The sequence below is a fragment of the Triticum aestivum genome, chromosome 7B (assembly GCF_018294505.1).
Source record: "Triticum aestivum cultivar Chinese Spring chromosome 7B, IWGSC CS RefSeq v2.1, whole genome shotgun sequence".
NCBI lineage: Eukaryota > Viridiplantae > Streptophyta > Magnoliopsida > Poales > Poaceae > Triticum > Triticum aestivum.
In genome coordinates, this window is record NC_057813.1 from 238,268,447 (window position 1) to 238,294,602 (window position 26,156).

Genomic DNA, 26,156 nt, shown 5'->3' on the forward strand with positions numbered 1-26,156 from the left:
GTGTCTAGTACTAAAATATACCAAACCACATAAAATGTTCCAGTAATTTTTGGACATGTATTATTTATATATCAAATATATATCCAATGCAAATAGCTATTTATTTAATTCAAAGGCCCAAAATAATTAACTCTGAGATACCAAAAATATTGTTTTGAGTTTTACCTCTTTGCAATATTTTCAGAGACTAAGAGGAGCATTTTCTTGGACTTCTTTGAGGAGATTTTAATGTTGATCATTTTTAGAAGGTTTCTGAGGCTTTGAAAATTCCTCAATTCAAATTTCATTTGAATTAAAACATGATGCTCACATGAGGTCTAGCCTAGTGCATAACAGGACCAGGGATGTGACAACTCACCCCCACTAAACAAGAATCTCGTCTCGAGATTCAAGCGTAGGGTAGGATGAAAGGAAAACACAAAGTAGTACAATCTTCATGATCCAGGTTGCACTTCATAGGAACGTTGATTCATTCACCATCATTCTCTCGAAGTCTTGCTCTGAGAACTCCAGCTAACATGACAACGAGAGGAAAGGAAAGACCCTAAAGGAATTGTTCCTCTCGAAGGTCGAACAACTCAGGATTAACCCATGGAATGAGACATAACAACATCTCTCGAGCTGGGAGACGAAGCACACATCCATAGGACTGGGGTGAAACAGATGACAAAGGTTCACTAGGTAGACAACAATCCCAGACTTAAGAATGTGGTGATCGGTTGGTAACGTAGCGAGGAGTTGAATTGCCATGATACCATAACGATGCACCTTAGGGAAGGTGACTTGTAGATATCTCCCCTTAAGTGGCAAAAAGAATTACTTTTGATTCAAAGATCATTGAAACTCTTTAAACCAACCTAAGGCAATTCTCGACCGATCGTTTGGAGGGGGTCGGTAGAATGGCATACTCAAACTTGGATGATGTGGATTACCTTGTTGAAGACAACGCAATGGATGAATTTGCTTATCACCGGAAATGGAAGAGAACCATGGTAGAATGGTACATTGGCGGTGTAACTGGGAACAAAATGCAAATGCTGGGAATGATTCTGGTAACTGGGGAAGAACCCAACAATAGAGAGTGAATTCACTGTTTGAAAAGGTCATAGCATTGCCGAAGAAACTGAGAGGAATCCCAGTTAGAGCCGATGATAACACGTAGCGCTTGTGCGTGCTCTCAAGAACTTGAGCATTTCCATAATCATCAAGATTTTACAATATCCGTGTCAAGGATCCTGGCAACACAACTTACTACCATGATGAATATCGGTGGAAGATGCAGATGCCAAGGAAGATAACACCTTCTCAGATTTCACCTTAGCGAGGCCAAGGAAACAAAATCTGGATTATCGACCGAGAGACATTTAGCACTCCGCTTCTAATGTTCTCCTTGATGTGCTAGCGTATCCCATTCATCGATATGGTTTGATAACTAGAACATCAAGTAAAAGGTCGGACTTCGGGAGCAATAGAATCCATAAGGAACAACTAGGGAGTAAATCCTACGAAATCCCTATGGGGAGGTGGCCAACTTCTTCAATCAAGATACTACAATAATAGGTCTTTCGGTTGGGTGTGTTGGCCACGACATCCACCTTACCGGTTATCGAGGGACCAATATTATAGTTCTTGGGAAAAATTCCAACCATCATATCTGCCTGAGATTCAGATCTGGTTGGTGTCAGGATATTCCAGACTCATCGAGTCTCGGAAGAAAAATGAAAGTTTGCAACACAAATCGACGAGATGACGTCGCGAGATTCTCGGGGAATGAACTACGATAGTAAGCTCCAAAACATGAGCTGGTTCTGCTACAACATGTGAACACGATGTCCAAGACAAGCATGACCACAAAGTAGTCTTATAATAAAAGACTACCGAGTTCTGGTTGGGAACCATCACCGTGGATAACGAAGTCCTTGCATAAGTCATATGATTAGCTCTTATGAGGGAACTTCTTCTCCTTGAACAAATCAATCAGTGGCTTGGTGTGCTCGGGACACATATGGAATGAAGGTTGCCAGTCTCCAGACCACAGAATACTTCGCACGTGTGCATGACAGACTTGCGATGATTCCAGAGGAAGCAAAACTAACTTTCTCAAATTCATGGCGGCAACTTTCACCAAATGCACGTGTTTAAGAGGAAGTCACTCCTTTCATCAAACAAATACTTCATGAGCTAGCATGAAGAAAATGCTTTCAAAAGTTTCCAACACTAACTTATTGTTCAACGAGATCTTGGAGAAGATGAAATGATGTTGATGGGCTCAACAACAAATCATCGAGATTTCCATGAAGATGGAATTCCCTAATTATGTGAACAGGTGATAGCATTGGTCAGACCCATAAGATATAATGGGGTATGCTCGAGGAGTCAACCACGAGTAAGACAACATTACGAACATTGTTGGTTCTGATTTGATTTGAGAATAGCCCACACTCAAATCAATCTTTTAACAAGATAATAGGTCCAACAACTGATCACAGGGACCAATCGATGAAGATATCATCTTTCTTCAACACACACCACACAAGAATATCCCTTTGGAACGAACTAAGTCAGGCAAGCTTTTATCTTCTAACTCTCCAAGTTGCTGTCTAGCTTAACCAACTAGCTCAGGGATATCTAACACCGATTCTTGGAGAAAGGGTGGTTTACAAAAAACCAACTTGATCACGAGCTCACCATAGCGGTCAGGTGACAACCTGGTAATACTTCCGAGAATATCTTCGGAAAATCACGAACCACCGATATGTTACTAAGCTCGAGAACAATCTTGCTTTTCAGGGCAAGATGATATGATCAAATGAGCGAGGACTTGACAAAATCCTAACTCATCAATCAAAGAGTGCACCAGGAAATAAGGACTAGGTAGCACAGTCTATCTTAGAATGGTGATTCAAAACCAACACGCTAAGAATGAAATTATTGCCCTTTAACTACCAAGCAACAGAGTTGCTAGTAGTATTGATTTCACGCACCACAGTTCACTTGGCGGCGTTCCGATTATAACAACAAGGAACCGAGGAATGAAAAATGATGGCGAGAAGTATCACTGCGACAAGAATTCATAAGAGAAGGTGCAATTCTCATGATGTTCCTGACCTAAAGTGGGTAATACTTCAGGATAGAACAGAATCAAAAGCTTGATTGCATTTGATCTACGGATTACAACTGCTTTGACCCAATCCTAGATATGGATGAGGCACTGGAGTTTGTTTCTCCTAATCATTTCAGAATAAAATGGCTCGACGGACCACAAGAATAATAAGCATTGATAACACGGATGCACAATTACTCCTGACTATCAGTTGATAGACGATGGCCAGAAAACAACTAAAGAGGGACAACTCAAAGGAACATATGATTTTCTAAGTTGTGGATGCATGGACTAGCATGTCGAACGAATTCAACATATTTCTTCCGGATATCCCATGCAGAAAGGTAGAACTGGCAGAGTCACAATATAGGATCGAGAACCCATCAAGAGCACTCTGATTGTGATCTTTCGATCAGCGAGGAACATCTGCCATAAGCGGTTCATAGTATTTGGAAGAAGGAAATACCACGAACATCGAGGACTAATGCAAAGGTTACTAATATCCTAAAGGAACTAGCAAATACTATCAACATGGAGTAGGTGGAGTGAATCTCGGGTTCAAACCCAAGGAGTAGAATACCTACTACTAAGTGGCATCACGGGATGCTTTCGGGAATAAAGGCCAGAGTCATCACAGTGGGACACAAATCATAGCTAGATTACTAGATGATCCCCTAAGACACCTAGGGTCATAATATTAACTCCAACATATATGTCGAGGTAATAGAATACCTCAACTCAGCAATTAGTGTGATTAGCCTGGCCCAAAGGAACATCAAAACCAGAGGGAAAGGATTTGCAAGTGCATCAGATTGTTTAGAAACCTGGGATGACTCGGACAGCATAACGGCTGTAAATGCTCAGGAAAGATTTAAGACATTCACAAAAATGGTAGCATAGCCACTCCGAAGCACAATATCAAGATTTCGAGATCAACACTTAACATACGGAAGTAGTAGGAACCGAACTAAGGCTGGAATCCAACAATCTTACAAGTCTGTAGATTAGTAACACGTGATCCTGATAGAAAGAAGAGATAGCCTAGTTCTTAACCCCCGTAGAAGAGAAGAGGTTGACTCAGATCAGAAGGCATAAGGTATAAGGAGTAAAAAGAGCCTTACGTTCCATCCCACAATCAATTCCCTTATATAACTAAAGAATTTCTAGACTCAACTTCGACCAGTTTGGCTTGGTAATCCTACAGGCAGTCAAGCTCTGATACCAACGCTGTCAGGACCCCGACTCAATGCCACATCGACCTAGCATGTAACACCTCATATCACTTTGCGGCCTCACGCACGGTATTCCCACGGGTGTCGCCTTACCTTAGCCCGGGACCGTTTGCGCCTTTTGGCACACGTATATGACAGTGTCGCTAGCATCCATATGATAAGGAGCCCGGGCTGACATGGCTAGTCGTAAACCCAAAGTGGCACAGACTTACCGGGACAGGCATCCATGACCCAGCATCGAACGTGTCGGTGATCAGCGGGTGAAACCAGGCTGTAGCACTGGGCTAGCAGGACTCCGGTGAACCGGGCTGTAGCGGGCTAACAGGACTCCGGTATTCATCGCGTGACATTGCCCCGAAGGGACAGACACAGGAACGAAGAAGGACACATGCCGGCCAGCCTAAGTGTTCCGGAGCAGTAGCAAACTACCATGGCTCGGTGGAAACACTAGGAGACATTTCCCCGTAAGAGAGGCTACTAAAGATAAACAACTAGATGGTCAGATCCCACACATACCAAGCATTTCAATAACATACACACAATATGCTCGATATGTGCAAATACAACATGGCATCACAACATGACTCTACGACTCAAGTAATTATTAAATAGGCTCCGAGGAGCGAGATATTACAATCATGGGTCTCATGACCCAGCACTCAGAGCATACAAGTCAAAGCACAAGCGGAAGCTATCATGTCTGAGTACAGACAACTATAAATGAAAAAGGCTGAGAAGCCTGACTATCTACCAGATCCTGCCGAGGGCACAAGATCGTAGCTGAGGTAACTAGCTAAACGTCGAAGTCCACGTGGAACTACTAGTGAGACTGAAGTCTCTCTGCAAAAACATAAATTAAGCAAACGTGAGTACAAATGTACCCAGCAAGACTTACATCAGATCTAACTACATATGCATCATTATCAACAAGGGGACGGTGGAGTTTAACTGCAGCAAGCCAGCTTTGACTCGGTGGCTATCCTGAACTACAATTGCAAGTAATTCTTTTGAGGTGGCGCACACGAGTCCACATATTCACCAACCAATACACCACTATGGATTCGCTCCCGTCTCCCTACGAGAACGCCATCCATAGCACTCACGCTTATCTTGCGTATTTTAGAGTATCCACTTTCACTTGTCTATGAACTGATATAAGCAACCCAGAAGTCCTTTTCCGTGACACGGCTATTCGAATAGATTAGGTTAACCCTGCAGGGGTGTACTTCTTCACACACGCTCTCACCACTTACCGCGTTTTACACGACATGTACTCGGCAACCTTCAAGCGGAAGCCCAACGTGGGTGTCGGCCACGACCTACCTAATCACTCAAGTCTCTAGTCCAGGTTTATCGCCTATTCGGGTTCCATCCATGAGGAGATCCGGCCGGAGTTTCGCTCACAGCCCCAAACGATGTGTACAGGGTTCCGTGACACCAAACGGGTGCCCGGTTTACCCGGCCACGTGCCTACCGCATCACAGCCCACCCCTACGGTCAGCGCTGTCCACGGCCTCCAGCATACTACAAACACCAGAAACTACTTGCAACTCCTGGACAGAGATCATGTTGATTAATAAGTCAAGAGGGGTCGAGTTACCGGAACCCAATGTGTGGTAGTAACTGGTCATGGATCACAAACACAGAACTCAGTTCCTGAGGACGGCTGCAATGAGACAACCCACCATGTACTCCTACATGGCCTCTCACCGCTACCTTTACCAAATCGTGTTCACACACTTAGCTCACACACAGTAGGACATGTTCACACGCCTTTGATTCATCCCCGATGAATCAGACCTGACTCAACTCTAAGCAGTAGCAGGCATGACAAACAAGCATGAATGAGTAGGCACATCAGGGCTCAAACAACTCCTACTCATACTAGTGGGTTTCATCTATTTACTGTGGCAATGACAGGTCATGCAGAGGATAAAGGGGTTCAGCTACCGCAGCAAGTAACAGTTGAATCGTTGTTGTCCTAATGCAGTAATAGAGAGCAGGAGCGAGAGAGTAGGATTGCATCGGAATGAACAAGGGGGTTTTGCTTGCCTGGCACTTCTGAAGACAACATTGAGTCTTCATCAGTGTCAACGATCACATCACCGGTACAACGTTTACCGAGGGGGAACAACACCGGCAAACAGAAGGAAACACAATCAATGCAATGCACAATATGATGCATGCTATGACATGGCAACATTCTGGTGTTTTGAGCTAATGCATCTAGCAACAAGTTAAATGGAGTTGGTTTGAATACAAGATTCAAATTCAAACTCCATATGTGATTATTTAAATGCCATTCACTTCATTTGTCCTAAACAGTAGTGATAAGTTGTTCTAACATGCATGAAAATGGTACAGATGGATTCCTTGAATTTTTCTGATAATTTTTCATATATAAATTATTTAATTTGGAGTTACGGTTGAATTTCTATGATTTATTGAAGTTTTAGCTATTTTCTGGAATTTCCTGATTATTTTTAAATCCAGAAAATACTTATTGCATCAGCACCACGTCACAGTGACGTCAGCAGGGTCAACTGGGCGCCCCAGGTCAAACCTGACGTGTGGGGGCCACACGTCAGTGACACAGGAGCTAATCCCGGTCAAACCCAGCGCTAATTGAGGTTTGACCAGGGGTGGGGCCCACAGTCAGTGGCCTAGGGGGTTGGTTAGGGCGTCATTAGCGCTAATTAAGCGTGCCACGTCGGCGGTCGCCGGAGTTTCGCCGGCGACGACCCAAAACGCGGCGGAGACGCACCGAGGTGGCTCGGGTTTCGTCTATACTGCACCGTTCGGTGCGCCCTTTGGCTCTACGGGGAGCTGGCGCGATGGCGCGTCGGATGGTCGTGGTCTCCGGGCCTGGGGTGGCCGGAGTCGACGGCGGCGATCTCGGTTGCGGCTGCCGGAGCTCGGGTGACACACAGGCGACCACTAGGGGGCACGAGAGGGCGAGCTGCGGCAGGCAACGGGCTCGTGGAGACGTTCTGAGCACGATGGTGCACTCAGGTGGGAGCTCCAGTGGCTCTGGCCACGACGGCGACGAGGCACGGCGGCGGCGAGCTTCGGCCGTGGTGGAAGAAGGAGCTAGGGGACGAAATCAGGTGCGGGGAGTGAGGGGAAGAGAAGAGGAGCTCACGGGGAGTCGGACGAGGCGCTAAGTGGGCTCGGGGACGTCCTGTCGGCGGCGAATCGAACGGCGGCGATCTCCGGTGGCCGAGGAGGGGAACGGCGCCGTGGGCGGCAATGCAGGGCTTCGGGTGTTGCTTGGAGGGGTGGGGAGGAAGAGTAGGTCGAGGCAGAGCTTTGGGAGGCATCGGGGAGGCTAGGGGTGGCCGGTGGCCATGGGTACGGCGACGATGACGGCGAGCTCCGCTCGGTGGTGTGCGCGGGAGGGAAGCAGAGGAGGGAATGGGGTCCAGGGGAAGAGAGGAGAGGTGCAGGGGGCGAGGGGGAGTGCGTGGCGTCTCCGGGCGTCGAGGAGGGAGGCAACCAGGCAGGAGGTGGCCAGGGGGGAAGCAGGAGGTGGCCGGGGCCTCTCGGGCGCGCGCCACGCCTCGCCTCTGTTCGTCCTCCTGGAAGAGGAGGAAGAGGACAAGGGGGAGGAGGTGGGCTGGGCCGGCCAGATGGAGCTGGGCCGTGCAGGTTGGCTGCACAGTGTTGGGCTGTGGGTGGCTGCCAGGTAAGCTGAGGTAAGTTGCTCTCTCTGCTTTTATTTTCTGTTCTGTTTTTCTATTTTGTTCTGTTTTGTTTTGGTTTAGTAAAAAATACTAAACCATTTTATAAAATCCTGAAAATAATTATGTGGCTAGTACTAAAATATACCAAACCACATAAAATGTTCCAGTAATTTTTGGACATGTATTATTTATATATCAAATATATATCCAATGCAAATAGCTATTTATTTAATTCAAAGGCCCAAAATAATTAACTCTGAGATACCAAAAATATTGTTTTGAGTTTTACCTCTTTGCAATATTTTCAGAGACTAAGAGGAGCATTTTCTTGGACTTCTTTGAGGAGATTTTAATGTTGATCATTTTTAGAAGGTTTCTGAGGCTTTGAAAATTCCTCAATTCAAATTTCATTTGAATTAAAACATGATGCTCACATGAGGTCTAGCCTAGTGCATAACAGGACCAGGGATGTGACATAGGGGGTGTCCGGATAGCCGGACTATCATCATCGGCCGGACTCCAAGACTATGAAGATACAAGATTGAAGACTTCGTCCCGTGTCCGGATGGGACTTTCCTTTGCGTGGAAGGCAAGCTTGGCGATACGGATATGTAGATCTCCTACCATTGTAACCGACTCTGTGTAACCCTAGCCCTCTCCAGTGTCTATATAAACCGGAGGGTTTTAGTCCGTCGGATGAACAACCATTACAATGATCATACCATAGGCTAGCTTCTAGGGTTTAGCCTCCTTGATCTCGTGGTAGATCCACTCTTGTACTACCCATATCATCAATATCAATCAAGCAGGAGTAGGGTTTTACCTCCATCGAGAGGGCCCGAACCTGGGTAAAAACATCGTGTCCCTTGTCTCCTGTTACCATCCGCCTAGACGACATCTGCCGGTTTTGACACCGACATTGGTGCTTTCATTGAGAGTTCCTCTGTGTCGTCACCGATAGGCTTGATGGCTTCTTCAATCAACAACAACGCAGTCTAGGGTGAGACTTTTCTCCCCGGACAGATCTTCATGTTCGGCGGCTTCACACTGCGGGCTAATTCACTTGGCCATCTGGAGCAGATTGAAAGCTACGCCCCTGGCCATTAGGTCAGATTTGGAAGCCTAAACTTCACGGCTGACATCCGCGGAGACTTGATCTTCAACGGATTCGAGCCACAGCCGAGCGCGCCGCACTGTCATGATGGGCATGATTTAGCTCTGCCGCCGGACAGTACCCTGGAGGCCGCACACGAGTCCGCTCTGACCCATAGATCAGAGCCGACCGCGCAGATCGAGGACAGGTGGCTGGACACCGCCTCGGGGGCTGCAACTTCTACGGCGATGGAGCCAGATACTGACCTTGTCCCTTGCAAAGCTCGTGACCCCGAGGTGCCGGACTCCTTGCCGGACTCCGAACCTGCTGCGCCCCTGCCAATCGAATCCAATTGGGTGCCGATCATGGAGTTCACTGCTGCAGACATCTTTCAGCACTCACCCTTTGGCGACATCCTGAATTCTCTAAAGTATCTCTCGTTATCAGGAGAGCCCTGGCCGGACTACAGTCAAGGTGGTTGGGATGCAGACGACGAAGAAATTCAAAGCCCACCCACCACCCACTTTGTAGCCACTGTCGACGATCTAACCGACATGCCAGACTACGACTCCGAAGACATCGATGGTATGGACGAAGACGCCGGAGACGACCAAGAACCAGCGCCTACGGGGCACTAGAAGACCACCTCGTCATACGACATATACATGGTGGACATCCCAAAGGATGGGAACGACGAAGAAACAGCGGAGGCAGATTCCTCTAAGAAACAGCCCAAGCGCCGACGTCAGCGGCGCCGCTCTAAATCTTGCCACAGCAAGAATGGTGATTCCAGCACCGGAGATAACAACACCCTAGAGAGTGCCGAAGACAACCCCCTCCAGCACAAGAGCACGGAGAAGCCAGCCCTCGAGAGAGAGCGGCAGACGAGGAGATAGAGGATGACAATTACATGCCTCCCTCCGGAGACGAGGGAAGCCTCAAGGACGACGAATTTGTCGTGCCCGAGGATCCCATCGAACAAGAGCGTTATAAACGCAGGCTAATGGCCACGGCGAACAGCCTAAAGAAAAAGCAGCAACAGCTTCGAGTTGATCCAGACCTGCTGGCCGACAGATGGACCGAGGTCCTCGTGGCCGAAGAGTATGAACTCGAACACCCCTCCAAAAGCTACCCAAAACGCAAGTTGCTCCCCCGACTAGAGGAGGAAGCATACAAACCTTCATCACCAGCGCACAATACGGCAGACCGACCACTTCGTGGCCGCGACAGAGAGGCATCTAGGCCCTCCACCAGAACCGTACCCCAGCACCGCTCGAAAAGCGTGAAGCCATGGGGGAATGCTCCGGACTTGCGAGACGTACTTGAGGACAAGGCAAGACAATCAAGATCTATCTATGGATCACGTGGGCGCCCCACGATCCACGACGACTATCGTCGCGCCGGATACAAAAACTCCGGCCGGGCCGAACACAGCAGACAAAGCTCTCTTGAGCTACGTCGGGATATTGCCCAGTATAGAGGCACCGCACACCCACAGATGAAGTAATGGATCATCAAATCCCTGAAGGGTTTAAACCCGTAAACATCGAATCCTACGATGGCACAACAGACCCCGCGGTTTGGATCGAAGATTATCTCCTTCATATCCATATGGCCCGCGGTGACCATCTCCACGCCATCAAGTATCTCCCGATCAAGCTTAAAGGACCAGCTCGGCATTGGCTTAACAGCTTGCCAACAGAATCAATTGGGTGTTGGGAGGACCTGGAAGCCGCATTCCTTGACAACTTCCAGGGCACATATGTGCGACCACCAGAAGCCAATGACCTAAGCCACATAATTCAGCAGCCAGACGAATCGGCCAGACAATTCTGGACACGGTTCCTCACAAAGAAAAATCAAATCGTCGACTGTCCGGACGCAGAGGCCCTCGCAGCCTTCAAACACAACATCCGCGACGAGTGGCTGGCCCGGCACCTAGGACAGGAAAAGCCGAAATCCATGGCAGACCTCACATCACTCATGACCCGCTTCTGTGCGGGGGAGGACAGCTGGATAGCCCGCAGTAACAACCTCAGCAAAAATGCTGGCAGTCCGGATACTAAGGACTGCAATGGCAGGTCGCGTCGAAACAAAAACAAACGCCACGTTAACGGTGATAACACTGAGGATACGGCAGTCAACGCCGGATTCAGAGGCTCTAAACCCGGTCAGCGGAAGAAGCCATTCAAAAGAACTACTCCGGGTCCATCCAATTTGGACTGAATACTCGACCACTCTTGCCAGATACATGGCACCCCCGAAAAGCCAGCTAACCACACCAACAGGGATTGTTGGGTATTCAAGCAGGCAGGCAAGTTAATTGCCGAATACAATGACAAGGGGCTGCATAGCAATGACGAGGAAGAGACCCGGCCGCCGAACAACAGAGGACAGAAGGGTTTCCCCCCACAAGTGCGGACGGTAAACATGATATACGCAACCCACATACCCAAGAGGGAGCGGAAGCGTGCACTTAGGGACGTATATGCAATGGAGCCAGTCGCCCCGAAGTTCAATCCATGGTCCTCTTGCCCGATCACTTTCGATCGAAGGGACCACCCCACCAGTATCCGCCATGGTGGATTCGCCGCATTGGTTTTAGACCCAATCGTCAATGGATTTCACCTCACTAGAATCCTGATGGACGGCGGCAGCAACCTGAACCTGCTTTATCAGGATACAGTGCACAAGATGGCATAGACCCCTCAAGGATTAAACCTACAAAGACGACCTTCAAAGGCGTCATACCAGGTGTTGAGGCCAATTGTACAGGCTCAGTCACACTGGAAGTGGTCTTCGGATCCCCGAATAATTTCTGAAGCGAGGAGTTAATCTTCGACATAGTCTCGTTCCGCAGTGGCTATCACGCTCTGCTCGGACGAACCGCATTTGCAAAGTTCAATGCGGTGCCGCATTATGCATACCTTAAGCTCAAGATGCCAGGCCCTCGTGGAGTCAACGGAAACACTGAACGCTCCCTCCGAACCGAGGAACACACAGCGGCTCTCGCGGCAGAAGTACAGAGCAGCCTCTTAAGGCAATATTCGAGTCCGGCCGATAAACGACCGGACATGGCCAAACGCGCCTGGAGTAACATACATCAAGACCACCTGGCACGTTCCGAGCACGCGTAGCAATGCGGCCCCAATCCCAGCCCTTGCATGATTGCAAGACTAGCCCTTCGCGTACATCATTACGCTCTGGAGATACCATGGGCATAGGGGGAGGGGCACGGCCACGACAGGCCCAGAGTGCGGCTCAACCACACCAGGGGCTCCCAAGTGTGTCGCTCTTTTTCTTTTCCTTTTTTTATTTATTTATCCACAGGACTCCGTCACCAGAGACCCTGTCCGGCGGCGAATCTGCCGAACTCACGATGCAACAGCCAGGGAAGGACAAAGGCTATGACGAATACTCAGGTGGTCTCCATTATGAGCATTAAATCTGTTTGATACACCATTCCGCAACCTACCCCTGGAGGGGGACATGTCTAATAGTCCAAATCCCCTGTTTACCGCACTATTTGTATCATTCTGCACTCATGGTAGAATTCCTTGAATAAACAATGCATCACTTTTCGCTTATAATCGCATTCCTTTTCTTTACATATATGTTCATTTATGACATCTTGCATCCGTACACTTTGGTACGGCCGAATACACCAGGGGCTATTGTTCCCCGCATTACGGTGTGATAAGTCCGAACACTTTCACAAGTGCGGCACCCCGAACTTATAGCATTATATGCATCGGCTCCGAATCATGTCTTGGGTCAATAGTTGGGTTTGCCCGGCTCCCATGTTTTGGTACCTTACGTTCCGTTCCGTCGGCTAAGGTAGCACTGGGAGAACCACTGTGATAGCGCCCCGGTTGAGCTGGGCGAGCGCCTCAGTGGAGAAAGCTAAAACTGACCGTCATGATAAGGCGAGAGCTGGTCGCTGTTCGAGAGGTCTTTTCGAGTCCCTAAAGACTTATGCCGCTTAGAGCGAGGAACCGGCTGTGTCTGGCCCAGGCGTGGATAGCGCCCCGAACTCGGTCTTCCGAACACTAGGGGCTTCGCCGAAATTTAAAATTATAGAATTATATGGCTAAGCGAGAGTGTTCAAGCATTATAAGTCCGGTTGCCTTGTTTGTCGTGTTGAGAGCCTCCCTAGATGGACCCAAAAATGGGAACAAGAGCGCTCAAGTTTTATCCCAAACACCCCAGCACTAGTGGCATGGGGGCTGAAGCCGACGACTTGCCATCTCTTAGATTTGATAAATGGCCGCACAGAAGGTAATATTTTAAATTAATAAGCGTTGCTTACCGCATATGAACAAAGTTTTCAGCGCACAGGATAACACATTGCGAGTCTACTCAAATATTACATCTTTGGGACACTCATCCGCAATCTTGCAGGCACCCTTCAGGACACTCTTATAATACATTTCGGGCGTGCGATACTCCTTGCCCGCCGGCAGCGCGTCCGTCAGAAGCTTCTCAGCATCCAGCCTGCCCCAGTGCACCTTTGCGGGGGCAAGGGCCCGACGGGCACCTTCAATGCAGGCGGAGCGCTTGATGACTTCCACCCAAGGACAGGCATCCACCAGCCGCCGCACCATGCCGAAGTAGCTCCCAGGCATGGCCTCTTCAGGCCATAGCCGGACTATGAGGCCCTTCATGGCCTGCTCGGCTACCTTGTGGAGCTCGACCAGCTGCTTCAGCTGGTCGCTAAGGGGCACCGGATGTCCGACCTCAGCATACTGAGACCAAAGACCTTCTCCGTTGAGCTCCCCTCCTCGGCCCGGTAGAATGCGGCGGCATCGGACAAGCTGCGAGGCAGATCTGCAAACGCTCCTGGAGAGCTCCGAATTCGGGTAAGTAACAGGTAATTCACATTCACATGCTTGCTTTGCATGAAAAATGCCATTCCCGCCGCTATCTTCATCACCGCCTCAATCTCCTGGAGGGCCTTATGGGCCTCGGCCTTAGCGGCTTTGGCACTCTCAAGAGTCGAGGCAACCTCGGACTCTCGAGTCTTCAAGTCGCGCTCCAAATTCTCATGCTTTTCCATGAGAGCCTGGAGCTCTTGCTGCACCTCCGCCACCCACGCCTCCTGTTTCTCTCGCTCCGCTCGTTCCGCGGCCGCATTACGTTTGGCCGTGGACACGGCCTCCTTCAGGGTCGCCACCTTGTTCGTGGCCCCTGCAGTACCCACGTTATCCTTGTTATTTCTATTGCAACAAAAATCCTTTTCTGTAAGGTACAAATTTAATACGGTGTTACTCACCCTCTTTGTCCTCGAGCTGCTTCTTGGCAAGGCCGAGCTCGTTCTCGGACTGCTCGAGGTCCTGCTTCAAAGCACCGACCTCTGCAGTCATTGCGGCAGAGGTCAGCAGCGTAGCCTGCAATCCCATATTGACATAATTTTTAGAACTCCTCGTATATCTTTTTAGATCCTTAGTCCGGCTTTTCTTTTCGAACACCAAACCGAGCATCAGGGGCTACTGTCTATGCGGTATTACATTACATATTTTAAAACTTCTTACCTCAAAGCCTATTAGAAGGCTGCTGCAGGCTTCGGTCAGCCCGCTCTTGGCGAGCTGAACCTTCTGAATCACCGCACTCATGATAGTGCGGTGTTCTTCCTTGATGGAAGCACCGTTGAGTGCCTCCAACAAGTTGTCCGGCGCCTCCGGTTGGACGGAGGCTGCCGGTGTCACGGTCTTGCCCTTCTTACGAAGGGGCCGCCTGCCGGACTCCGGAACCACTACGGGTTCTGGCACGGAGTCCGACGCAAAGTCCGGGAGGCTGCCTTGCAGCACCTCCGGAGCCTCGACCTAATGGGGCCCCTCCTGGGATCCCACCTCAGCGTCGTTAGCATCATGAGGGGTGGAGGCGGTTGGAATGGAATCCACATCCGACGGAGCCAAGGACCCGCTCGATGAAGCGGGAAGATCATCCTCGGTCGGACTACAGGTAGTGTGCGGCATTAGAAGGACACCATGTGGCACAAAAGAGAAATTATAAATCATTCAGGAATCCGGATACTTATGATCTTGCCGCGGGCTTGGCCCTTGAGGGCCACCCTTCGTCGCCGTCGTTGGCGTTGGCAGAGCTGTCCGGAGGAAGGGTCCTTCCCCTCTTGGACCCTTCGGCCTCCCCCGTTGGGGAAGCCTTCCTCTTCCTCTCTCCCTCCTCCTGGGGAGAGTCCTCTTTCTCCTCCTCGTCTTCGGGGGAGGAGTCCGCCTCGGAGCCATCGGACGATGAGTCCGATACCACCTGGCGTCGGGAAATCCTTTGGGTTCCCGTGGCCTTCTTCTTGGCCTTCTTCTCCGGCACCACATAAAGTGCCGGGACTAGCAGCCCCGTTAAACGGATATCCGCTGGGTCTTCGGGGAGGGGAGCCGGATAGTTAACTTGTCCAGACGTCCTCTGCCAGTCCTGTTAAAGGCATTGGGAATTTTAGATCCCACAATAGAGTCAAACTATGAAAGAAATAAATGTCCCATAAAGGATAACATATCTTACCACACCGGCCGGGCGTTTCGTGCTGAATCCGCGATCTTCAGTTGCGGATGCGGGGGCATCTCCGCCCTTGAACAGCACCCTCTAGGCAGCTTCGTACGTTGTGTCGAAGAGCTCACTAAGGGTCCGGTGTTGTGCCGGATCAAACTCCCACAGATTGAAGGCCCGTTGTTGGCATGGGAGAATCCGGCGGACGAGCATGACCTGGATCACATTGACAAGCTTGAGCTTCTTGTTCACCAGGGTCTGGAGATAGGACTGGAGTCCGGTCAGCTCCTCCGCACTGCCCCATAGCAAGCCCTTCTCTTTCCAGGAGGTGAGCTGCATGGGGGTACCAGATCTAAACTCGGGGGCCGCAGCCCATTTAGGGTCACGCGGCTCGATGATATAGAACCACCCCGATTGCCACCCTTTGATGGTTTCCACGAAGGCGCCCTCGAGCCAGAGGATGTTGGGCATTTTTCCCACCATGGCGCCTCCGCACTCCGCTTGGACGCCCTTCACTACCTTCGGCTTGACATTGAAGGTTTTCAGCCACAAGCCGAAGTGGGGCTAGATGCAGAGGAAGGCCTCGCACACGACGATAAACGCCGAGATGTTGAGGATGAAGTTTGGCGCCAGATCGTGGAAGTCCAGGCTGTAGTAGTACATGAGCCCCCGGACGAAGGGATGAAGTGGGAAGCCTAGTCCGCGGTGGAAGTGGGGAAGGAATACGACCCTCTCATGGGGCCTGGGGGTGGGGATGAGCTGCCCCTTGTCGGGCAGCCGGTGCGCGATGTCGCTGGACAGGTATCCGGCTCCGCGCAGTTTTTCGATGTGCCGCTCCGTAACGGAGGAAGCCATCCACTTGCCTCCCGCTCCGGACATGACTGGAGAAGGTTGAGACGAGATGTGCGGACTTGGGTGCTGGAGCTCGAGTGCGTGGAGATGGATAGGCAAAGGAGGAAGAAGGCGTAGGTGAAAAGGGTGGATCCTTATCCCCTTATATATGGGCGGACGAAGACTATGCGTCCCCACCGTCCTGATAAAACTCGCCTATCTCCCAAGTGCCACAATCAATGGCGCGGTTGGGTTACCCACGTCCGTATTGATGGGAATCCCGGAATAAGGGGAACACAATCTCTGCTTCGACAAGACGTGCCAAGGAAACCGCTTCGCTAAACGCGCTGAGGTGGTATAATAAAATTCAAGTAAAGGCTTGGTAGTGGCGTGACATCATGCCACAAAATGCGTCAGCAGATTGAACTTGTGTACATATTATTCTCTCTACGGTGCTATGTGGAATTTATTTTGCAGAGCCGGACACTATCCTCGTGTTCACAATCTTCTATGAATTATTCGGAGGAGGAACCCACCTTGCAATGCCGAACAATATGCGCGCCGGACACATCGTCATTGAAGCCTGGTTCAGGGGCTACTGAGGGAGTCCTGGACTAGGGGCTGTCCGGATAGCCGGACTATCATCATCGGCCGGACTCCAAGACTATGAAGATACAAGATTGAAGACTTCGTCCTGTGTCCGCATGTGACTTTCCTTGGCGTGGAAGGCAAGCTTGGCGATACGGATATGTAGATCTCCTACCATTGTAACCGACTCTGTGTAACCCTAGCCCCCTCCGGTGTCTATATAAACCGGAAGGTTTTAGTCCCTAGGATGAACAACCATTACAACAATCATACCATAGGCTAGCTTCTAGGGTTTAGCCTCCTTGATCTCGTGGTAGATCCACTCTTGTACTACCCATATCATCAATATCAATCAAGCAGGAGTAGGTTTTTACCTCCATCGAGAGGGCCCGAACCTGGGTAAAAACATCGTGTCCCTTGTCTCCTGTTACCATCCGCCTAGACGCACAGTTCGGGACCCCCTACCCGAGATCCGCCTGTTTTGACACCGACACTCTTCCTCTCCGATTCTCCTGTCGTCTGCCTCCAACTAGCCTGACCTAAATGTACGCCATGCCGCATCACGATGGTCTGCCCTTAGTGTTCCAGTTTCCTGAGGAAGACACCTAGCCGGAGTCTCAAGAACATAAGGCGCTTTGGGACGAGCTTGAACTGGCCTTGCGAGAAGACGCTGCACCTGCCCCCGCTCCTGTTCCGGCTCCCGTCGTCCCGACTGCGCCAGCGCCCATCCCCGTGGCATTGATGGGCTGGGAGCCGCACATTGTCGTCGAGCTTGATCCCGCGGGGTTCCATGAGGTCCTCGCCGACTTTCACATGCATGTGCACCTGCCAGCGCATGTGCCTGCGCGTGCACTGACGCGAACGCCCGTGCCGGTGCCCGTGCACCAGCCAGCGCATGCGCCTATGCATGCACTGACGCGCACGCCCATGCCGGTGCCCATGCACACGAATGTCTCCGCCGCACTGTTGACAGCGCCTGTCCCCGCGCGGGTGCCAGTGCCCCCCTAAGCGGCATGGATGTCCGCCGTCGACCGCTTCCTTGCACCAATGCTAGTCGCCTCCTCCCGCCAGTTGACTCGCTCCAAAATCCAGAACATTTTGGCCTTCCTTGAAGCTAGGCCAACGTCCAGGAGTACGCCAAAAACGGCGCAAGACACTGCCGTCGCCGTTGGTCAGTGGCCCGACGACACACAGAGCACGGCAGAGGAGCCGCTTCCCGCCGCAAGACGCCCCCACTGCCGCCGCGTAATATAAATTTGCCATGAAAAACATTCGGATTGCCATGCTTAAAATCCAAACATTTATCATTTCCGTTTATTTTATACCAATCGTCATATAATTTAAAGTCGGAGTCAGGCTGAACGAAATCTATGGTTTGATCGATTGAATGTTCTGCTAGAGACGTATCAAATTAAATATAAAACGTCATCAAGCCACATGTATTCCTTGTCATCCAACGACCTAGACTACTTCAATGTCGAGCGCTCAACACGTTTACCGTTCAGTTAATTTCATGCCAAAAATAGTGCTAATCACATAATAACACGCAAATAACATCCTAGTACTTAATATACGCATGCACTTAATATACTTCCCAATTAACGTGCATTGCACGTACACACTGACTAGTGCTGCTAGTACGTGAAACTGGTGCCGTGACTTGTGAACGCGTCCAGATATGGTCAACAGCAACATCGTGTCAGGACCGGATTTTCGGGATATCAATTTCCCAGAAAATGGCCCGTGTGCTCACCAACCCCAGGATTACTGTTAGCTGGTGAGACACCAACTTGATACAGAAACTCCAAGCAAAATACATAATATGTAGTACAAGACCATTCTGGCCTATGAGTACAACACAAGGTCTCTAGTGGTTGATGGCGGAAGCGGTTTGTGGTTCATCAGCGTCTATGGGACTCCATTTCCCACTGGAACAGCTGACCAGGGTAATTCTAATCTTCGTGAGGCTGTGGTCACCATTGCATGGGTTCCGGGGCTGTCATCGCAATGCGCCTCTCCATGCAAGAAATCTGTCCAAGACAATAGCCAGGTACAAGCCAGTGAGTACTTTTGAATGTACTCGCAAACATTATGAACATAGGTATAATATAACAAATGATAATCATGCTCTAAAATAGTCTATGTTCACAACATCAGTCACGAAATAACAATCCATGATGCACGCAAGTAGGGTTAATTATATATATAGCATGATTATGCAATAAGGGAGTAGAAATAAAATGCACCGATCGGGTGTCTGAAGCGACGCCTCGAAGGAGAATAATATAAAGCGTGCCGCAGTCGGGCATCTAAGCGACGCCACATAAAGGGCTTATAAATAAAGGAAATAACAAGCGTGCCACAGTCAGGCGTCTGTGCGATGCCACATAAAGGGCTTATAAATAATTTAAATAACAAGCATGCAACAGTCGGGTGTCTGTGCGACGCCACAAAAAGGGCTTATAAATAATTTAAATAACAAGCATGCCACAGTCGGGCGTCTAAGAGACACCACATAAATGGCTTATAAATAATTAATCACAGTGAATATCCAGGAGGCAGTACCGTCCCAGGGATACTCAATAATTCAAATGATGTAAATGGTTAGTCCATAACAATAGTAATCATAATCATCATGAGTCACAAGTCACGATCCATGTTCTGGTTTAGCAGTTTTTCCTCCGAAGACTGACACTAAGACCGACACTTGACCCATCCCAAACTGTAGTCCTTAACCATGGACATGGCTATTCGAATAGATATAATCTCTGCAGAGGATGTACTCTTTACCCACGGGTAACGGATTCCTTTAGTCCATCGGGACTAATTTCGTCTACGGTCTTTTAATTGAAAACACACCTAACGGCACACACCATCCTGACTTATCGGTGTTTGGAATCACCCACGACACTCGTTAAGCAAAACTCTAAGTGGGGACGCTACAACCTCGATTAGCATGGGATCACAAAATTTATAACGCGCGGAAACTAGGGGAGCTACCCCCTCGGCTACAACCAGAAACACCCATGCCCCCGGACCAGGTGGCATGCCTACCGGATGCAGCCGGTATCTTCCACCATGGCCTCTCTGTATGGTGTGTCCTAGGAAGGGGTTGACAATTTACTGAACCGTACCCTACTTATGGAAGGGACAAGTGGTAGTACGAAACAAGTATGGGGGTTACTGGAACAAGACTCGATCTATGGCCGTCTCAGGAGGTTTAAATGTTCCTTGCATGATTAGGACAACAAATATGTTCCAACCAATAGACAGAATCACCACTCATCATACCTCACTATGCCATACCGGACACAACCGTCTCGACGAAGACTGGAGACAAGCTCATGTCTACCCAAGACAGAGGCTTTCCCGGATTCCTTCCGATAGGCATGAAAGGCATACGAGGGTGATTAATATCACAAGCATATCAAATTCCAACAGCAAGGAACATTCATTATGCACTCATGAGTATGATCATATCATCACATAAAATAACGAATCCTTCGTGTTAAGGTGGTGTTGTAACTGTATCAAACAACACACAAAACTATTATACCAGGGTTCAGAATGCTTGCCTTCAAGCTGTGGAGAGGCAGGGTCCATTCCAAAACTTTTGAAAGTTTTCTTTTCTCTCCAACAATCCTATTTTGAGAAAATTCAAATTAACACATAGTTTCAAAACAGTAAAAAAAGTTGTTTGGAAAATTTTCAAATAAATATGAAAATAAATAGACAGAATTTGAGAAAGAACAGAAAAAGAATCAAGTCATTTGGACTTATATTTAAAAAGTTATAGCCAGTCAAAGTTTAGTCAAAATTCTGTTTTTAAATAAAACAGGAAAAAACGTTTCGAATAAAAACACATAGGAGACATACTCTGGGTTTATGCCTCCACTTACGCCAGCGTGGATCGACTCAGGGTCACTGACAGTGGGTCCCTTGTACCCACTGGTCAGGTTTGACCAGTCGCCCGCCTCCCTCCTCCTCTGTCCGAGCGGTGGCGGGGTTCCGGCGATCGCCGTCGATGAACCGCGGCTCCCCACAGGGTTCCGAGGGCAGGGATGGATCCGCCAGTCCAGGGTGGTCCTCCCGGTGGTTGCTAGGCAGGTGGGGATGAAGGGAGTCACCAGCGGCGAGCTCCACGGCGGAGGTGGCTTCGGGCGGATTTGGGGACTAGAGGTACGGTGGCTCCCGATCGAGGCTGAGGGGTTGGGTGGCTCCGCATGATCAAGGGGAGTCGGGTGGTGGTGCTGGATGGACAGGGAGGGCCTGCTCGCGACGAACGGAGCCGGAGTGTGGCGGCGGCCGAACTGGCCGGAGGCGAGGAAGACGGTCTTCCTCCATCAATTGCGGGCTAGGGGCACTCCAGAGGGATGGCCTGAGGTCGCCTGGGTGCCTGGTCGAGCTCGGGGTCTCCTCTTATAGGTGGTCGAGGTCGGTTTCGCGGCGGCCGTGGACAGGAACGACGAACCGCCATTCTGTTGCTTGCAGCACGACGTGGCGGCGACGGGCGCTGGCGGACATGCTCGAGGATAAGCTCGGGCTGTTCCAGGGGCAGCTGGCGCGCGGCTGTGGCTCGGGCGGCGCCGTCCATGGCAGTAGCTTGCTGCGGCCGCCCGCTAGCCACCATGGCCGACCTGACGGCGGTGCTGCGGGGCTCTAGGGGTGGCCCGGATGGCTCTGATGAGTGCATGAGGACGGGCGTGGCTCTGCAGGTGAGAAAAGGCCAGGGGCCAGACGCGGTGACTCGGGCGCACGCATGTGCAAAACGCGCGCTCTGGGCGCGCCCAGCGCACACACGCCAGGTGCTCGACGTAATGCCAGCGCGTGTTAGAGAGCTCGAATGATGCTGGTAGTAAACAGTTCTAGGTTAGTGGTAGATAGGAGTTTAGTGGACAAGCTGGTCAGGCAAAGCAAGCAGGTCCAACGTGCAAACTAAAAACTATGGCAAATCTGACCATGCACACAAGGTGCTTGACAGAATGCCAAGGGCATCTAGGCAACTCTTGGGGTGGCCAAAAAACTCCAGACCCTAGTCTCTTTAGGTACAAGTGATGTGGCAAGGTTATTTGGGAAAAAACAGAAACTTGTTAGTGCAAGTTTTTGAGAAAACCAATTCTGGACAGAAAGTAAAGGGCATCATTGCATGGACCAAAAATACTCCAATGGGTCCACTGTCCTGGAATTAAGGGTTTGGTAGGGAGGACTATAAGCAGGAAAAAGCTCATGGGCACTAGAGCAAAATAAATTTGGGTTGCAGTAGAAAAAGCCAATCTGATCCAGAGAGCAAAAGAGGATGATTTGCTCAAATTTTTCAAAGAACACTCATGGGTTTTTGCATAAAGTTGAATAATATACTCCTACTAACATCCCCTAATTTTGGTGGAAGGTTTAAAGAAATATTTAAATAGGTTGTAGGGCAATTTTACCAACTGGACCAGTTTTGAAAACTTGGGGTAGAGCTCAAAATCTCCAATGAATAAAAGATATTTTTGCATCAAAGTGATTTAAAAACATCACATGAAATCCCAAAATTTTGGTGGAAATTTTAAATGCATTTATCGAATGGTTGTAGTGCAAAAGAGGCTCTAAAACTGATGAAAATCACTTTTAAAAGAAATAAGGCTGAGGGAAAATAATCATATAAATAATCCACTGATAAAAGAACTGTTTTCTTGAGAGGGTATACAAGTCCAATAATATTTTTGGAAAGTTTTCACTTGGGGTAAAAACTCCACAATATCAAAGAAAAGAGAGGTTCTGAAATCAAAAGAAAAATCCAGAAAATAAAATTTTAATTTCCTGGCAAAATTTTAATTGATAAATCATGGTTAAATTTTTGGGGTGTTACAACACTACCCCCTTAAAAAAATCTCATCCTCGAGATTTGCTAAGGGTTGTTTTGAAAAAAAAATTACTCCTACTGTCACAAGGTAATACAAAAGTAACCATCCTACTCCTGTAATTAAAACGTGGCTACAGTGAGTGGGTAAATAAGTGGTGTAAAACTACAGTGTGGCATAGTAGCGTTGTGTGGAAAAAATTATGGGAAATTTCTACTTTTGGTTACAGTAAATTTAGAATAAACTTCTAAATTTCTAAAATACGTTGGTCGTACCCGAGAGCACAGTGCTCTCTCTGGCTGACAGGTGGACCCGGGGTCCACTGTCAGTCTCTTCTTCTACCTCTAGCTCTCTCTTCTTCCTCTCTCTCGCGCGCTCTCCCGCGCTTTCCCCACCGCCGACGTCTAGCGCGTAGGGCATCTAGGCCGTACTGCAGTAGTGCGCGGCGTGCTAGCTGCCGGCGCAACATGCACTCACCTCGCAGGCCAGTGCGCTGTCGGCACTGCTTGCGGATTCGCCTCCGAACACCGGCAATCAAGCAACGAGCGGCGCTAGTGGACTTCGCCCACCGTACACCGATCTCGAGCTATAAAACGACCGAGGTGCTCCTTTCTTCTTCCTCACACCTGACCTTGCTTCTCCTTCTCCTCCCATCTCCTCCATTTCTGTTTGTAGGAGCTCGAAATGAGCTCTAATAGCAGAGGTGATGCCGGACTGGTACGTGATCCTGATGTGCGGAGGGTTGACGGCATTGCTGGGGTTCTCCGTGCTCTTGTGCGTGATGATCCTCGATGATCGTCGTGATGCTCCCGCTCGAGTGTTAGCTCTCCGCGGTGGCGGTGATCACGAGGATTAGGTGAGGTCTCAGGTGCTAACTGCTGTCAGGGTGCCGGAGGTAACTTGCACCCGAATAATTACTCACAAATCTCTCCCTCTGAGATTATGGGGTGTTAGGGAGGTGATCAGTTTGGTGCAAAAATGTACACGTGGATTTGCACTTGGTCGAGTGGTTGGGGTCGTGAGTCTTCTGTTATGGTGCTGCATGAATAAAAATCTATGTCGTGAAGAAATATATGCTGCAACAACTCAATGAAAGAAAATCTCACTTCAAAATTTATTTCGAGTGAAAACAGTTAATCAAAATTAACAGCGGTACAACTACTCACATTAATTGAAACCAAAAATTTAATTAATCACACAAATATCTAGGACACAACGCTTAAGTTGCAACACATACATAAATGTTGGAACAATGAACATGGCAGTGGCGTCTATAATGAAAACGGTAAATGGACAGGGTCCTGAGAAAACGTCTCTGGTATTAGGGCACACTCCTCTTCTATCGGGGGAAGCGGATTGACTAGTCGATGAATGTGTCTCTCCTGGTCGGGCCTCAGTGGTCTGCCGATGGCGATCTGAGGGTTTCAATCAGCGAGGCTCTGGAGATAACCCATCACTCGTTGGGTTAAACGCTCTTGGGCGATGACATACTAGGCGAGGTTGGCCAGTACTGGGTCTCTCTCAATTCGTCCACTGGGAAAAGATGCTACTTCCCCGGGTGCTGCACGACTCAGGAAATAGTAATACCCTCGTTCACTAGCATAGGATACCGCGAATCGAAGGCGGGCAAGGGCTTCATACGCAACAGCTTCTATGGCTATTTGCGGAGTCGGCATGGATTTCCCCACAAAGGAGACTTCCGTTGGGTCTTGGTTTGGGTTTGTGGGAGGGATGTGCACCACTGCCCAATATTTCGAGGTGGATGGGGTGATCCTCGATTTGAGCAACTCGTACTAGGGTGGACGGATAGCACTCATGGTACTGCAGGTAAAGTCCCACAATAATTTAACAAAGCTACCTGGAGTTGCATCTGGAGTTCTCAGATAAATACTAGGGCTCGGCATGGCAAAGAAATGGTTGTAAGAGTTGTGCACAGGTGAGGGATACTTGGCAAGGTCACGAGGTGTTCTTTTATATAGCATTGGGGTTGGGTTATTTACCGTGGTGAAGGGTAACTAGTTTGTCGAATCTGCTCTATGGGGTCGGTGTCAATGCTACATATAACACATATCTCACAAAAGTGACGTATTACTGTGGGTGTCGTCGGGGTGGTTTTGGTAGCTGTGCCCGAAAAAAAATTGCAACCGCACGCTAACATATTTAGGCAGGGCTACCATTCAAAATAGAGGCACACAAGCAGGATGCGTTTATTTACAAGGTCACGCTATTATAGGGCGTGGACATACTGAGACTCGATACTACTCCAGTGACTTAGTCTACCTCGTTTATATCTAAGCGGGTGTGCCTTGTGGACGTCGAGGCTTCCCCACGGGTTTAAGCATCGGGATTAGTTGGAGGGGGTTGAGGGGCTGCAGGGTCGGGGTAGCGATGATGACCATCCCGGGGATTGTTGGCCACAATCCCGTTGGAGCGTGTTCCAAAAAGGCAATGAAGCACTTCTGGGGACACCAAAGTATTTTGGTCGATGGCTGGGGCAGACCTCAAGGACTCAATCGGTTGTCCGAATAACATGACTGGGTTGTCGGCGTCAGGCTCATCTTCTCCTCTCGCCGGGGCTCGGCGAACCAGTTCTCCACGAGCTGCGATCAGATCCAGGGTGATTTCATCGAAAAGTTCCTCTAGTGCACTTACATAGCGCACCAGATGCAACAATGCAGGATCCGTCTCGTGATCTCCGTTGGCAACCTGGGGTGGCCTACCATACCCGTCACGGCTGGGGTAGTAGTAGAACGAGCGACAGCTAACTCTACAAGTGCCGGAGTTGAACTATAGCCTTGATACGTCTCCAACGTATCTATACTTTTTTATTGTTCCATGCTATTATATTACCCCTTTTGGATGTTTATGGGCTTTATTTTACACATTTATATCATTTTTTGGACTAACCTACTAACCGGAGGCCCAGCCCATATTGCTGTTTTTTTGCCTATTTCAGTATTTCGAACAAAAGGAATATCAAACGGAGTCCAAACGGAATGAAACCTTCGGGAGCATGATTTTTAGAAGAAACGTGATCCGGAGAGCTTGGAGTGCAAGTCAAGAAGCTTCCGAGGGCCCCACAAGATAGGGGGCCGTGCCCCCCACTGTAGGGCGCGCCCCCCTGTCTCGTGGGCCCCTCGGGCGGCCACCGACGTACTTCTTCCTCCTATATATACCTACGTACCCCGAAAACATCCAGGAGCACCACAAAACACAATTTCCACTGCCGTAACCTTCTGTATCCGTGAGATCCCATCTTGGAGCCTTTGCCGGCACTCTGCCGGA